The following is a 15105-nucleotide window of genomic DNA, read 5'->3' on the forward strand; positions in this document are numbered from 1 at the left end:
TATTCTACCACTGTTATCCATTTCTTCATGACACAGACACTGCCACTAGTTTCTACAGAACAATGCCACACTAGCATCAGCCATCGACTCAGTCGCCCCTGTCATGCATAGCAGAGTGCAACGAAGCAATAGACAACCCTGGCACAATAACACCACTAAAAAGCTCCGGCAAGTGTGCAGAATTGTAGAGCAACGTTGGAAGAAAACGCATTCCCAAGACGACTTCACTGCACTCTAACAGGCAACACTCACGTTCAAATCTGCCCTAACCTCTGATGAACAGGCCTACTTCACAACCCTTGTATCTTCCTTATCCCACAACCCCAAACAGTTGTTCAACACTTTTAACTCTCTTCTCCGCCCACCACTGCCCCCTCCAAATTCCCTAATCTCTGCCGAGGACTTTGCCGCAGCGCACTTCAAAAATAAGATAGACCAAACAAGGCAAGTCTTTATTATTCAACCACCACCTCCTCTTTGTATATCAGACCAATGCCCAAACCCCATAACTTCCCTCTCCAACATCACTGAAGGAGAGTTTGCTCAACTTCTCTCCAAATACCACCTCACTGTCAGAGACACCGCACTGAACTTGCTCACTGAGTCACAGCGCATGTCCTGAGTAAAGCGAACTGTGCTCAAAGCTACCTGTGGAGCGGGCAGCAGCCGAGTAGGTGCGTACTTCAGAGCCGCATCACCTGAAGCACGTGACTGCTGGGGGCGTGGCCGGAACTCCAGAGAGCAAGGAGCTGCAAGAGAACTCCTAGCAGGGTAACTGCGAGACAAAGTTACCAAGGGGCATAGACAGGGAGAATAGTCAGGACGTAGCCAATGAGTCATACACAGAGATAGCTGCAAGGTACAAGAGGGGCGAGTAGAGAGTAGTCAGGTCACAGGCAATGAGTCATACACAGATAGTAACGCAGTACAAAATCAACAGGCAAACTCACAACGGGGAACAGAACCGGGTCAGAACCATATAAACAAGCTATAACAACAAACAGGCACACAGAGGTCACCACACTCGGCCAAAGGCAAAAGTATAACTGACAGGGATTGAAGCTTCCCAGGGGTTTATGAAGCTCTCCCAGAACCAGAAAGAGGCCACAATCATTAACTCCAAGTGTGCAGGTCAAAACCTGCACAGAGCTCCAGACATTAACCCCCGGTGTGCAGCTCAAAAACCTGCACTGGGATCATGACACTCACCACTTGTGCACTTGACCCCATCCCACCTCCTCCCCAACCTCACCACTACACTTATCCCATCCCTAACCCATCTCTTCAACATACAGTCATATGTAAAAGTTTGGGCACCCCTATTAATGTTAACCTTTTTTCTTTATAACAATTTTGGCTTTTTTAACAGCTATTTCAGTTTCATATATCTAATAACGGATGGACTCAGTTATATTTCTGGATTCAAATGAGGTTTATTGTACTAACAGAAAATGTGCAATCTGCATTTTAACAAAATTTTACCGGTGCAAAAGTATGGGCACCTCAACATAAAAGTGACATTAATATTTCGTAGATCCTCCTTTTGCAACAATAACAGCCTCTAGTCGCTTCCTGTAGCTATTAATTAGTTCCTGGATGAAGGTATTTGTGACCATTCCTGTTTACAAAACAATTCCAGTTCAGTTAAGTTTGATGGTCGCCGAGCATGGACAGCCCGCTTCAAATCATCCCACAGATGTTCAATGATATTCAGGTCTGGGGACTGGGATGGCCATTCCAGAACATTGTAATTGTTCCTCTGCATGAATGCCTGAGTAGATTTGGAGCGGTGTTTTGGATCATTGTATTGCTGAAATATCCATCCCCTGCGTAACTTCAACTTCGTCACTGATTCTTGCACATTATTGTCAAGAATCTGCTGATACTGAGTTGAATCCATGCGACCCTCAACTTTAACAAGATTCCCAGTGCCGGCATTGGCCACACAGCCCCAAAGCATGATGGAACCTCCATCAAATTTTACTGTGGGTAGCAAGTGTTTTTCTTGGAATGCTGTGTTTTTTAGCCTCCATGCATAACGCCTTTTTGTATGACCAAACAACTCAATCTTTGTTTCATCAGTCCACAGGACCTTCTTCCAAAATGTAACTGGCTTGTCCAAATGTGCTTTTGCATACCTCAGGCGACTCTGTTTGTGGCGTGCTTGCAGAAACGGCTTCTTTCGCATCACTCTCCCATACAGCTTCTCCTTGTGCAACGTGCGCTGTATTGTTGACCGATGCACAGTGACACCATCTGCAGCAAGATGATGCTGCAGGTCTTTGGAGGTGGTCTGTGAATTGTCGTTGACTGTTCTCACCATTCTTCTTTTCTGCCTTTCTGATATTTTTCTTGGCCTGCCACTTCTGGGCTTAACAAGAACTGTACCTGTGTTCTTCCATTTCCTTACTATGTTCCTCACAGTGGAAACTTACAGGTTAAATCTCTGAGACAACTTTTTGTATCCTTCCCCTGAAAAGCTATGTTGAATAATCTTTGTTTTCAGATCATTTGAGAGTTGTATTGAGGAGCCCATGATGCCACTCTTCATAGGAGAATCAAATAGGAGAACTACTTGCAAGTGGCCACCTTAAATACCTTTTCTCATGATTTAATACACCTGGCTATGAAGGTCAAAGCTCAATGAGGTTACAAAACCAATTTAGTGCTTCAGGAAGTCAGTAAAAAGTAGTTAGGAGTGTTCAAATCAAGAAAATGATAAGGGTGCCCATACTTTTGCACAGGTCAAATTTTGTTTAAATGCAGATAGCACATTTTCTGTTAGTACAATAAACCTCATTTGAATCCAGAAATATAACTGAGTCCATCAGTTATTTGATATATGAAACTGAAATAGCTGTTGCCAAAACCAAAATTGTTATAAAGAAAAAAGGTTAACATTAATAGTGGTGCCCAAACTTTAACATATGACTGTATCACTAACTTCTGGTACCTACTCCTTGAGCAGCATGTCCACCCTGAACTTTCCTCTCACTTTGCATCTAGGTTGCTCTTTGACAATCTACAATCTGGTTTCCGTCCCCATCATTCCACTGAGACTGCCCTGACCAAACTTACTAAGGACCTACTTACAGCTAAAGCTAACAGACAATACTCTATACTCCTCCTTCTAGACCTGTCTTTGCCTTTGACACAGTTGACCACTGCCTCCTATTACAGATCCTCTCTTCTTTTGGTGTCAAAGACCTCGCCCTATCCTGGATCTCCTTGTGAGCAGGTTGCGGGATGCAGTGACAGACTGGAGACAGCAAGGGTTAATGTAATTTACTTTAACAGATCTGTATTCCACGCAGGGAGATTTAGCGTTAAACAGGGATAATGCAGGTAATAGATAATAAAGGGTATGCAATTTGGAAAAATTACGGTAGCCGTTCTTAAGTTATAACTTATCCAATCTGACGACTTCCAGACTGTAGAGTCCACGAGACAAGCGTTGGCGCCAACAACTGTCAGCACGGGGTTAATCCGGTGTAGTGCTGAAGACGACGAGCTGCGTCCTTCCAGCGACGTTAAGTCTCTGATGTCTCCTTCGGGATCCTCAGTCCAATGGTTGCTGTGGAGGGTAAGGCACAAGCCACAGCGATATCGGAGCCCAACGTGGCCTGACAAATATGCACCGGGGGGTCAGGACTCAGTTCACGGTCACACACCCGGTACTACTTAGGCGGCACACGCGCGGTACTCATGAGCTCAGGGCGTTTGGCACCTTGCTTTGCGGGGGCCAACGGGCACACGGTATATCTCTGTTCAGTCTCTGTGGTCGGCAGCGGGGATGCTGGAGCGCGAGCCTGTGCTGCTACGGTGCTCGAGGGACTGAGCACTCACCTCCCCCTGCTGCGCGCTGTCAGTTCCCGCCAAGTCTGCCTGTTTCTGCGCGCGCTTTTGCTTTTTAGCCTAAGACACGCCCCCTGCTGCCAAGTGCAAAGGTTGGTCTGGTTCTTTATACTTTCCCCTGGACAACAGAGGAGACAGCCCTGACAGTTCCGGACCCAGCGCAAGAAAGGTACCCCTAGGCCGTTCCTTTGGCTTACATCCTCATACCTTACCAACCTCACATTTATCGTCTCCTACTCCCACACTACCTCCTCATCCCACCCTCTCTCTGTTGGAGTCCCTCAAGGCTCTGTTCTAGGACCCCTTCTCGTCTCAATCTATACCCTTGGCCTGGGACAACTCATAAAGTCCTATGGCTTCCAGTACCATGTAAATGCTGATGACACTCAGATCTACCTCTCTGGCCCAGATGTCACATCTCTGCTGTCCAGAATCCCAGAGTGTCTATCAGCCATATCCTCCTTCTCCTCTCGCTTCCTCAAGCTCAATGTGGACAAATCTGAACTAATTATCTTTCCTCCATCTCTCATATCTTCCCTACCTGATCTAGCTATCAGAATAAATGAATTCACACTTTCCCAGGGCTGCCACTAGGAATTTCGGGGCCCCATACTGGCAAAATTTTCGGGGCCCCCTTGAGACTCCGCCCAGGCTCCACCCCAACCCCGCCCTCCACCCCTCGAACTGTCCACAGCTCCACCGCTCTCTCTTGGAAAAACTCCACTTCTCACCAATCACACATTAACAGTTCCCATCTCCAGATCACACACATAGCCAGCAGCTCTTGTTATGGCCAAAAGATTTTTTAAATCTGCCACCGCAAGGTAGACTCTTTTGGCTGGGCCCTACTCTACTCTAACCTATTAAACATTTGCTAAAATATCCAATACAATTTAGGTATATTTTTTATTTATTTTTCAATTTTTAAAATGACCAATAATATCACATCCAAAGGGACAAATACCGCCACACCATATTACCACCACATGGTGACCAATAATACCACATACAAGGAATTAATACAGCCATACCATGTCCAGACCACATATTACCACCAGTGACGGAATAATAGCACATACAAGGGACAAATACCACCGCACCATAACCAGACCACATATTATCAGCACATGGTGACTGGATACTACAATACTGATGATTAATAAAAAAACATATTACTATCACCATAAGTGCCATTATACACAGGAGATCTGTACTTAGTATGTAGTGTGTGTGTACAGGTAATACAGTGATCACCAGTGACATTATACACAGGAACTCTGTATATAGTGTCAGTGTACAGGTAATACAGTGATCACCATTGACAGTATACACAGGAGCACTGTATATAGTGTCAGTGTACAGGTAATACAGTGATCACCGGTGACATTATGCACAGGACCTCTGTATATAGTGCCATTGTACAAGTAATACAGTGATCACTGGTGACATTGTACAAAGGCACTCTGTATATAGTGTATAGTGTCATTGTACAGGTAACCCAAACTCACCAGTGATGTCTCTAGGTGAAGTCCTGCATCTTTGCTTTTCATCTTTCATCCAGCACAGATCGCCATCACGTCTTCCAGCCAGGGCTGGTCTCTGCAGGAAATAACAGTTATCTTGAGCTCCACTTGCAGAACACATTACTTAATTTTTTCCCCAACTTCTACACCACACCAGATGAAGAAAAAAAGGTGACATAGTGTCGCTCTGCACAGTAACAGAACCTCCCCCCATTTAAAACAGTATCCTCAAAAAATAAAATAAATACATCACTGCAGTAATAATATTCCTTAATTAGCCCCTATGGTAATAATATCCTCCATCCTGGCTCCAGCCATATTTTCTCTCATCCTGCCCTCATGAGTATCCATTCTGCCCCCACATGATCTCCAGATCCTGCCCCATCTGTCTACATCGTATCCATCCTGCCCCATGATCCTGCACCATGTGTCTCCCATCCTGCCCCCTGTGTCTCACATTCTGCCCCCTCCTATGTCTCACTGTCACATTCTGCCCCTCCTATGTCTCACTGTCACATTCTGCCCCTGTGTGTCTCCAATCCTGCCCCCTGTCTCCATAGTTGCCCATGTGTCTCCAATCCTGCGCCCTGTCTCCATATTTGCCCCTGTGTCTCCAATCCTGCCCCCTATCTCCATATCTGCCCCTGTGTGTCTCCAATCCTGCCCTCTGTCTCCATATTTGCCCCTGTGTGTCTCCAATTCTGCCCCCTGACTCCATATTTGCTCCTGTGTGTCTCCAATCCTGCCCCCTGACTCCATATTTGCTCCTGTGTGTCTCCAATCCTGCCCCCGTGTCTCCATTCTGCCTGGGATACATATTGCCCCTTTCAAAAATAAAAACTTTCTTCTTACCTGACCTCGCTCCTGTGCTGAAGATGGAGCTGCTGCTGTGGGAGCTGAAAGGACCTGTGGTGACGTCATCGTCATGTGATCAGGGGGCGGAGCTGATCAATGCTGAAGGCCTGTGATAATAATGACGTCACCACAGGTCCTTTATCACCTCTCTATCTTTCGGATGTCGGGCGCTGTGGGGGCTCTGCTGATGTGTGCGCTGCAGGCCTGATGCAGCGAACACTTGGGGCCTGATGACTGGCAGCACAGGAGCGGGGCCCCTGATCTGCGGGCCCCCTTCTGTACTGCTGTTCACCGGGCCCCATACAGCAGTAAGGGCTGTCATGCCCTGATGGCGGCCCTGCACTTTACCCTGTCCCGGTAATCCGCTGCCTCGGAGTAACACTTGACTCTGCCCTGCCCTTCAAATGCACATCCAAGCTCTCACCACCTCCTGTCGCCTCCAGCTCAAAAACATTTCCAGAATCCGTCCTTTCTTCAACCCTCAATCTACTAAAATGCTTGTGCATGCCCTAATAATCTCCCGCGTCGACTACCGAAACATCCTCCACTGTGGCCTACCTTCTAACACTTTCGCACCCCTCCTGTCCTTTCTTAACTCTGCTGCCCGACTAATTAATCTCTCTCCTCGCTACACTCCTGCTTCCCCTCATTGTAAATCCCTTCACTGGCTCCCAATTTCCCAACGTATCCAGTTTAAACTACTAAAGGTACTGTCACACTTAGCGATGTACCAGCGATCCCGACCAGCGATACGACGCGGTCAGGATCGCTGGTACATCGCTAAGTGGTCGCTAGTGAGCTGCCACACAGGCAGATCTCACCAGCGACATCGCAGGGGTCGGGGGTCGCTACTTACCTGTCAGACGAGGCGATCCTGACGTCCTCCCGTCGGCGTCCACGCGTCGCTCGTCGTCACAGCAGGAAGCCCAGCAGGAAGCAGATGACGAGAAGCGGCCCAGGACGTTCTCGCGCGATCAGCGATAACAAGCGGGGGAGCGGTCAGAGGTAAGTATCAGACATAGCGATATCGCTATAACGTCACAAAAAACAGTGACGTTATAGCGATATTGCTAGCGATACCGCTTAGTGTGACAGGCCCTTAACACTGACCTACAAGGCCATCTATAACCTGTCTCCTCAGTATATTTCCGAACTAATCTCTTAATATCTTCCCTCACGTAATCTCCGGTCCTCCCAAGACCTCCTTCCCTCCTCCACACTTATTTGCTCCTCAACTAATCGCCTCCAAGACTTTTCCCGAATAGCCCCCATTCAATGGAATTCTTTGCCCCAACACGTCTGGCTATCAACCACATTCGGATCCTTCAGACGGAACCTGAAAACCCATCTCTTCATAAAGGCTCACAACCTGTAATGACCACGCTGCCACCTCAACACCATCAGAGCTACCGCCTCACCATCACTGGAGCTGCTGCAACCCCCCAACCTGCTGTCTCCTTCCCCACCATCCTGTAGAATGTAAACCCGCAAGGGCTGGGTCCAGCGCCTCTGTATCAGTCTGTTAACCCCTTAACGACTGCTGATACACCTTTTAACAGCGGTAGTTAAGGGCACTTAAACCACAGTGCCGCTAATAAATGGCACTGTGGAAAAAGTGTATAGCGCCCCCCAAAGTGGGATTTTCTCCAGGGTCTTGGCTGCTGGGGGTAGCCGAGACCCCAGAGAACATGATTCGGGTTGATTTTTACCGACCCCTATTTTGCGATCGCCGTTATTAACTGTATAACGGCGACCGCAAAAAAAAAAAAAGTCTGGTGAGCCATTTAATTTCTCTCTCCTCTGATGTGATCGCACATCAGAGGAGAAAGAAATAGGGTCCCCAATTCCCCCCCGGTACCTCCCGGTGCTCCTCGGCCCGCGTGCTTCCCCCCCCATGGGCGCCGCCATGTTCTTCCGGGAAAAAAATGGCTGGCGCATGCGCAGTGCGCCCGCCGAGATCTGCCAGCTGGCATCTGGCAACAATAGGAAGTTTTTTCCTATTGGTTCATTTTGATTACTGTGATAGTGTCATGGTTTGGACAGTGTTCTTGCCCTGCACTCACAGGGTTAAGTGTACTTGGCCTCTTTCTGGATCTGGGAGGGGTATTTATACTCACTCTTTACCAGGGTTCTCTGTCAGCTATACTGTTGTTCTGATTGTGTGTCTGACCCCCCTGGTGTGCGTGTGCACTGCATTGCTTGTTTGCTTCCCTTGTATGACCCGGTCTGTCCCCTCACTCCGTCTCTTGTTTTGGTATTATTGTCTTTTCCGGTTCTGACCTCCTGGCTTGGCTATCGTTACTCTGTTACAGTTTGTCCCTATTGTACAGTCTATTGTCCGTTCTGGTTTTCTGACCTATTGCTACGTCCTGACTATCCATTCTGCCTAACCCTTTGGTACTGTCGTGCTAGCTTGTGCTTTGACCCTGGCTTGATCTGGTTTCTGTCTCTGTCTATGCCCCTTGGTAACATTGTCCTGTAGTTACCTTTCTAGGAGTTTCCTCAGCTCCTAGCTCTCTGGAGTTTAGACCATGCCCTCAGCAGTCACATGCTTCAGGTCCTGTGAGCCTGGAGCATGCATCGTCGCCACTGCTGCCCCATTCCACAGGTATCTTTGTGCACAGATTTGTACTCAGGACACGTGTACAGGCTCAGTGAGCAGGTGCAGTGCGGTGTTCTTGACAGACCCTATCACAGTGATCAAAATAAAAAAAAATAGTAAATAAACCCCCCCTTTATCATCCCCATAATTAGGGAAAAATAATGAAATAAAGAAAACATATTTATTTTGATGTTTTCCATTAGAGTTAGAATTAGGCTAAAGCTAGGGTTGGAATTAGGGTTAGGGTTGGGATTAGGGGTGTGTTGGGGTTAGGGTTATGGTTAGGGTTGGGATTAGGGGTAGGGGTGTGTTGGGGTTAGGGTTGTTGTTAGAATTGAGGGGTTTCCACTATTTAGGCACATCAGGGGCTCTCCAAACGTGACATGGCGCCACCATTAATTCCAGCCAATTTTACGTTCAAAAAATCAAATGGTGCACCCTCCCTTCCGAGCCCCGACGTGTGCCCAAACAGTGGGTTACCCCAACAGATGGGGTATCGGCGTATTCAGGAGAGATTGCACAACAAATTTTGTGGTTCATTTTCTCTTTTTACACTTGTGAAAATAAAAAAAATTGGTTCTGAATAAAAATGTTTGTTAAAAAAAGATAAATGTTCATTTTTTCCTTCCTCATTGCTTCAGTTCCTGTGAAGCACGTAACGGGTTAATAAACTTCTTGAATCTGGTTTTGAGCACCTTGAGGGGTGCAGTTTTTAGAATGGTGTCACTTTTGGGTATTTTTTGTCATATAGACCCCTCAAAGTGACTTCAAATGTGATGTGGTCCCTAAAAAAATGGTTTTGTCAATTTTGTAAAAATGAGAAATCACTAGTCAACTTTTAACCCTTATAACTTCCTAACCAAAAAAAATGTTGGTTACAAAATTGTGCTGAAGTGGAAAATGTTACTTATTAAGTACTTTGTGTGACATATCTCTGATTTAAGGGCATAAAAATTAAAAGTTTGAAAATTGCAAAATTTAAATTTTTTTTGCCATATTTCGTTTTTTTTTCATAAATAAACACAAGTCATATAGAAGAAATTTTACCACTAACATGAAGTACAATCTGTCACGAAAAAACAATTTCAGAATTAGTGGGATCCGCCAAAGCCTTCCAGACTTATTACCTCATAAAGGGACAGTGGTCAGAATTGTAAAAATTGTCCTGTCAATAAGGGGTTAATGTTAGTTTGTTTACTGTAAGTGATATCTGTAACTTGTATGTTACCCCTTCTCATGTACAGCACCATGGAATCAATGGTGCTATATAAATAAATAATAATAATAGAGGGGGGCGCAGTCCCACAACTATCTTCTTTGACGCAGATCTGCTTATCTGTGTGTGTGATACTGTATCTAATCCTATCCTGTGTGATACTGACTGCTCAGCCGAGTATCTAATCCTATCCTGTGTGATACTGACTGCTGAGCTGTGTATCTAATCCTATCCTGTGTGATACTGACTGCTGAGCCGTGTATCTAATCCTATCCTGTGTGATACTGACTGCTGAGCGGTGTATCTAATCCTATCCTGCATGATACTGACTGCTCAGCCGAGTATCTAATCTTATCCTGTATGATACTGACTGCTGAGCTGTGTATCTAATCCTATCCTGTGTGATACTGACTGCTGAGCCGTGTATCTAATCCTATTCTGTGTGATACTGACTGCTCAGCCGAGTATCTAATCCTATCCTGTATGATACTGACTGCTGAGCCGTATATCTAATCCTATCCTGTGTGATACGTCTGCTGAGCTGTATATTTAATCCTATCCTGTGTGATAAGTCTGCTGAGCTGTATATTTAATCCTATCCTGTGTGATAAGTCTGCTGAGCCGTGTATCTAATCCTATCCTGTGTGATACTGTCTGCTGAGCCGTGTATCTAATCCTATCCTGTGTGATACGGTCTGCTGAGCTGTGTATCTAATCCTATCCTGTGTGATACTGTCTGCTGAGCCGTGTATCTAATCCTATCCTGTGTGATACTGTCTGCTGAGCTGTGTATCTAATCCTATCCTGTGTGATACTGTCTGCTCAGCCGTGTATCTAATCGTATCCTGTGTGATACTGTCTGCTGAGCCGTGTATCTGATCCTATCCTGTGTGATGCTGACTGCTGAGCTGTGTATCTAATCCTATCCTGTGATACTGACTGCTGAGCTGTGTATCTAATCCTATCCTGTGTGATACTGTCTGCTGAGCCGTGTGTCTAATCCTATCCTGTGTGATACTGACTGCTGAGCCGTGTATTTAATCCTGTCCTGTGTGATACTGACTGCTGAGCTGTGTATCTAATCCTATTCTGTGTGATACTGACTGCTGAGCTGTGTATCTAATCCTATCCTGTGTGATACTGTCTGCTGAGCTGTTTATCTAATCCTATCCTGTGTGATACTGACTGCTGAGCTGTGTATCTAATCCTATCCTGTGTGATACTGTCTGCTGAGCTGTGTATCTAATCCTATTCTGTGTGATACTGTCTGCTCAGCCGTGTATCTAATCGTATCCTGTGTGATACTGTCTGCTGAGCCGTGTATCTGATCCTATCCTGTGTGATGCTGACTGCTGAGCTGTGTATCTAATCCTCTCCTGTGTGATACTGTTTGCTGAGCCGTGTATCTAATCCTATCCTGTGTGATACTGCCTGCTGAGCCGTGTATCTATCCTGTGTGATACTGACTGCCAGCCGTGTATCTAATACTATCCTGTGTGATACTGACTGCTGAGCCGTGTATCTAATCCTATCCTGTGTGATACTGACTGCTGAGCTGTGTATCTAATCCTCTCCTGTGTGAAACTGCCTGCTGAGCTGTGTATCTAATCCTCTCCTGTGTGATACTGTTTGCTGAGCCGTGTATCTAATCCTATCCTGTGTGATACTGCCAGCTGAGCCGTGTATCTATCCTGTGTGATACTGACTGCCAGCCGTGTATCTAATACTATTCTGTGTGATACTGACTGCTGAGCTGTGTATCTAATCCTATCCTGTGTGATACTGACTGCTGTGCTGTGTATCTAATCCTATCCTGGGTGATACTGTCTGCTGAGTTGTGTATCTAATCCTATCCTGTGTGATACTGACTGCTGAGCCGTGTATCTAATCCTTTCCTGTGTGATACTGACTACTGAGCTGTGTATCTATTCCTATCCTGTGTGATACTGTCTGCTGAGCCGTGTATTTAATCCTGTCCTGTGTGATACTGACTGCTGAGCCGTGTATCTAATCCTCTCCTGTGTGATACTGTCTGCTGAGCCGTGTATCTAATCCTATCCTGTGTGATACTGACTGCTGAGCTGTGTATCTAATCCTATCCTGTGTGATACTGACTGCTGAGCTGTGTATCTAATCCTATCCTGTGTGATACTGACTGCTGAGCTGTGTATCTAATCATATCCTGTGTGATACTGACTGCTGAGCTGTGTATCTAATCCTATCCTGTGTGATACTGACTGCTGAGCTGTGCATCTAATCCTATCCTGTGTGATACTGACTGCTGAGCTGTGTATCTAATCCTATCCTGTGTGATACTGCTGAGCCGTGTATCTAATCCTATCCTGTGTGATACTGCTAGAGAGAGAGAGATTTTTTACGATCCAGGAACGGCATTACTGGGTTAAAAATGATCCCGGACCAAAGCTTCCGGGCATGCGCACATGAAAATAGAGGACCGTCAAGAAGAAAAAACGTTGCAGTGTCCGTCTCATCCGCCCGGGAGCGAGAAAAATTTTGGCAAATCCGTCAAAAAATGGGGGTGACGGACGACCGTCAGTCAAGATCCGCCAATAATGTAAGTCCCCCTTTTTTGGCGGATCCGTTTTTTTCAAAAATTGGAGGATTTTGACTGACTTGAAAAAACTGAAGTGTGAAAGAGGCCTTACCAGGTGTCAAACACAGCTTCTCAAATTAAGCCATCAGTATTATGAGCTCATGGGGGTCACAGCACTACAAGTCCAAGCAGATCGTAGTCCACATTAGGGTGTGATATACCTATAGCATAGGATGCTATACCTGATGCTCACACACGGGGGCGCTGCTGGTCCTGCTGTTTTGCAGTTTAGTAAAATCTTTCCTCAGTCAAGGCTTGCAATGAGGGGTCCTCCCGCTCTATGCACAGATCACAGTGGGCTAAAGAGGGACCATCGCCAGACCATGCAGAGCATTGCACCGCCTGACAAGTACATAGTGATATATCCTGCAGATTATTACACCTCTGCAGAACATCACTCCTCCACCTGGTGACAGAAACATAGTGATATATCCTGCAGATTATTACACCACTCACCTCTCTGCAGAACATCGCTCCTCCACCTGGTGACAGAAACATAGTGATATATCCTGCAGATTATTACACCTCTGCAGAACATCGCTCCTCCACCTCCTGACAGATACATAGTGATATATCCTACAGATTATTACACCACTCACCTCTCTGCAGAACATCGCTCCTCCACCTGGTGACAGAAACATAGTGATATATCCTGCAGATTATTACACCTCTGCAGAACATCGCTCCTCCACCTCCTGACAGATACATAGTGATATATCCTGCAGATTATTACACCACTGACCTCTCTGCAGAACATCGCTCCTCCACCTCCTGACAAATACATAGCGATATATACTGCAGATTATTACACCACTGACCTCTCTGCAGAACATCGCTCCTCCACCTCCTGACAGATACATAGTTGATATATTCTGCAGATTATTACACCACTGACCTCTCTGCAGAACATTGCTCCTCCACCTCCTGACAGATACATAGTGATATATCCTGCAGATTATTACACCACTGACCTCTCTGCAGAACATCGCTCTTCCTCCTCCTGACAGATACATAGTGATATATCCTGCAGATTACTACACTACTGACCTCTCTGCAGAACATCGCTACTCCACCTCCTGACAGATATAGTGATATATCCTGCAGATTTTTACCACTGACCTCTCTGTAGAACATCGCTCCTCCACCTCCTGACAGATACATAGTGATATTTCCTGCAGATTATTACACCACTGATCTCTCTGCAGAACATCGCTACTCCACCTCCTGACAGATACACAGTGATATATCCTGCAGATTATTACACCACTGACCTCTCTGCAGAACATCGCTCCTCCACCTCCTGACAGATACATGGTGATATATCCTGCAGATTATTACACCACCGACCTCTCTGCAGAACATCGCTACTCCACCTCCTGACAGATACACAGTGATATATCCTGCAGATTATTACACCACTGACCTCTCTGCAGAACATCGCTCCTCCACCTCCTGACAGATACATGGTGATATATCCTGCAGATTATTACACCACCGACCTCTCTGCAGAACATCGCACCTCCACCTCCTGACAGATACATAGTGATATTTCCTGCAGATTATTACACCACTGACCTCTCCGCAGAACATCGCTCCTCCACCTCCTGACAGATACATAGTGATATATCCTGCAGATTACTACACCACTGACCTTTCTGCAGAACATTGCTCCTCCACCTCCTGACAGACAGTGATATATCCTGCAGATTATTGCACCACTGACCTCTCTGCAGAACATCGCTCCTCCACCTCCTGACAGATACATAGTGATATATCCTGCAGATTATTACACCACTGACCTCTCCGTAGAACATCGCTCCTTCACCTCCTGACAGATACATAGTGATATATCCTGCAGATTACTACACCACTGACCTCTCTGCAGAACATCGCTCCTCCACCTGACAGATACATAGTGATATATCCTGCAGATTATTACACCACTGACCTCTCTGCAGAACATCGCTCCTCCACCTCCTGACAGATGTACAGTGATATATACTGCAGATTATTACACCACTGACCTCTCTGCAGTACATCGCTCCTCCACCTCCTGACAGATACATAGTGATATATCCTGCAGATAATTACACCACTGACCTCTCCGCAGAACATCGCTCCTCCACCTCCTGACAGATACATAGTTGATATATCCTGCTTATTACACCACTGACCTCTCTGCAGAACATCGCTCCTCCACCTCCTGACAGATACATAGTGATCTATCCTGCTTATTACACCACTGACCTCTCTGCAGAGCATCGCTCCTCCACCTCCTGACAGATACATAGTGATATATCCTGCAGATTATTATACTACCGACCTCTGTGCAGAACATCGCTCCTCCACCTCCTGACAGATACATAGTGATCTATCCTTCTTATTACACCACTGACATTCTGCAGAGCATCGCTCCTCCACCTCCTGACAGATACATAGT

The sequence above is a fragment of the Dendrobates tinctorius genome, unplaced genomic scaffold (assembly GCF_039654945.1).
Source record: "Dendrobates tinctorius isolate UK_male_01 unplaced genomic scaffold, ASM3965494v1 ptg000019l, whole genome shotgun sequence".
Classification (NCBI taxonomy): Eukaryota; Metazoa; Chordata; class Amphibia; order Anura; family Dendrobatidae; genus Dendrobates; species Dendrobates tinctorius.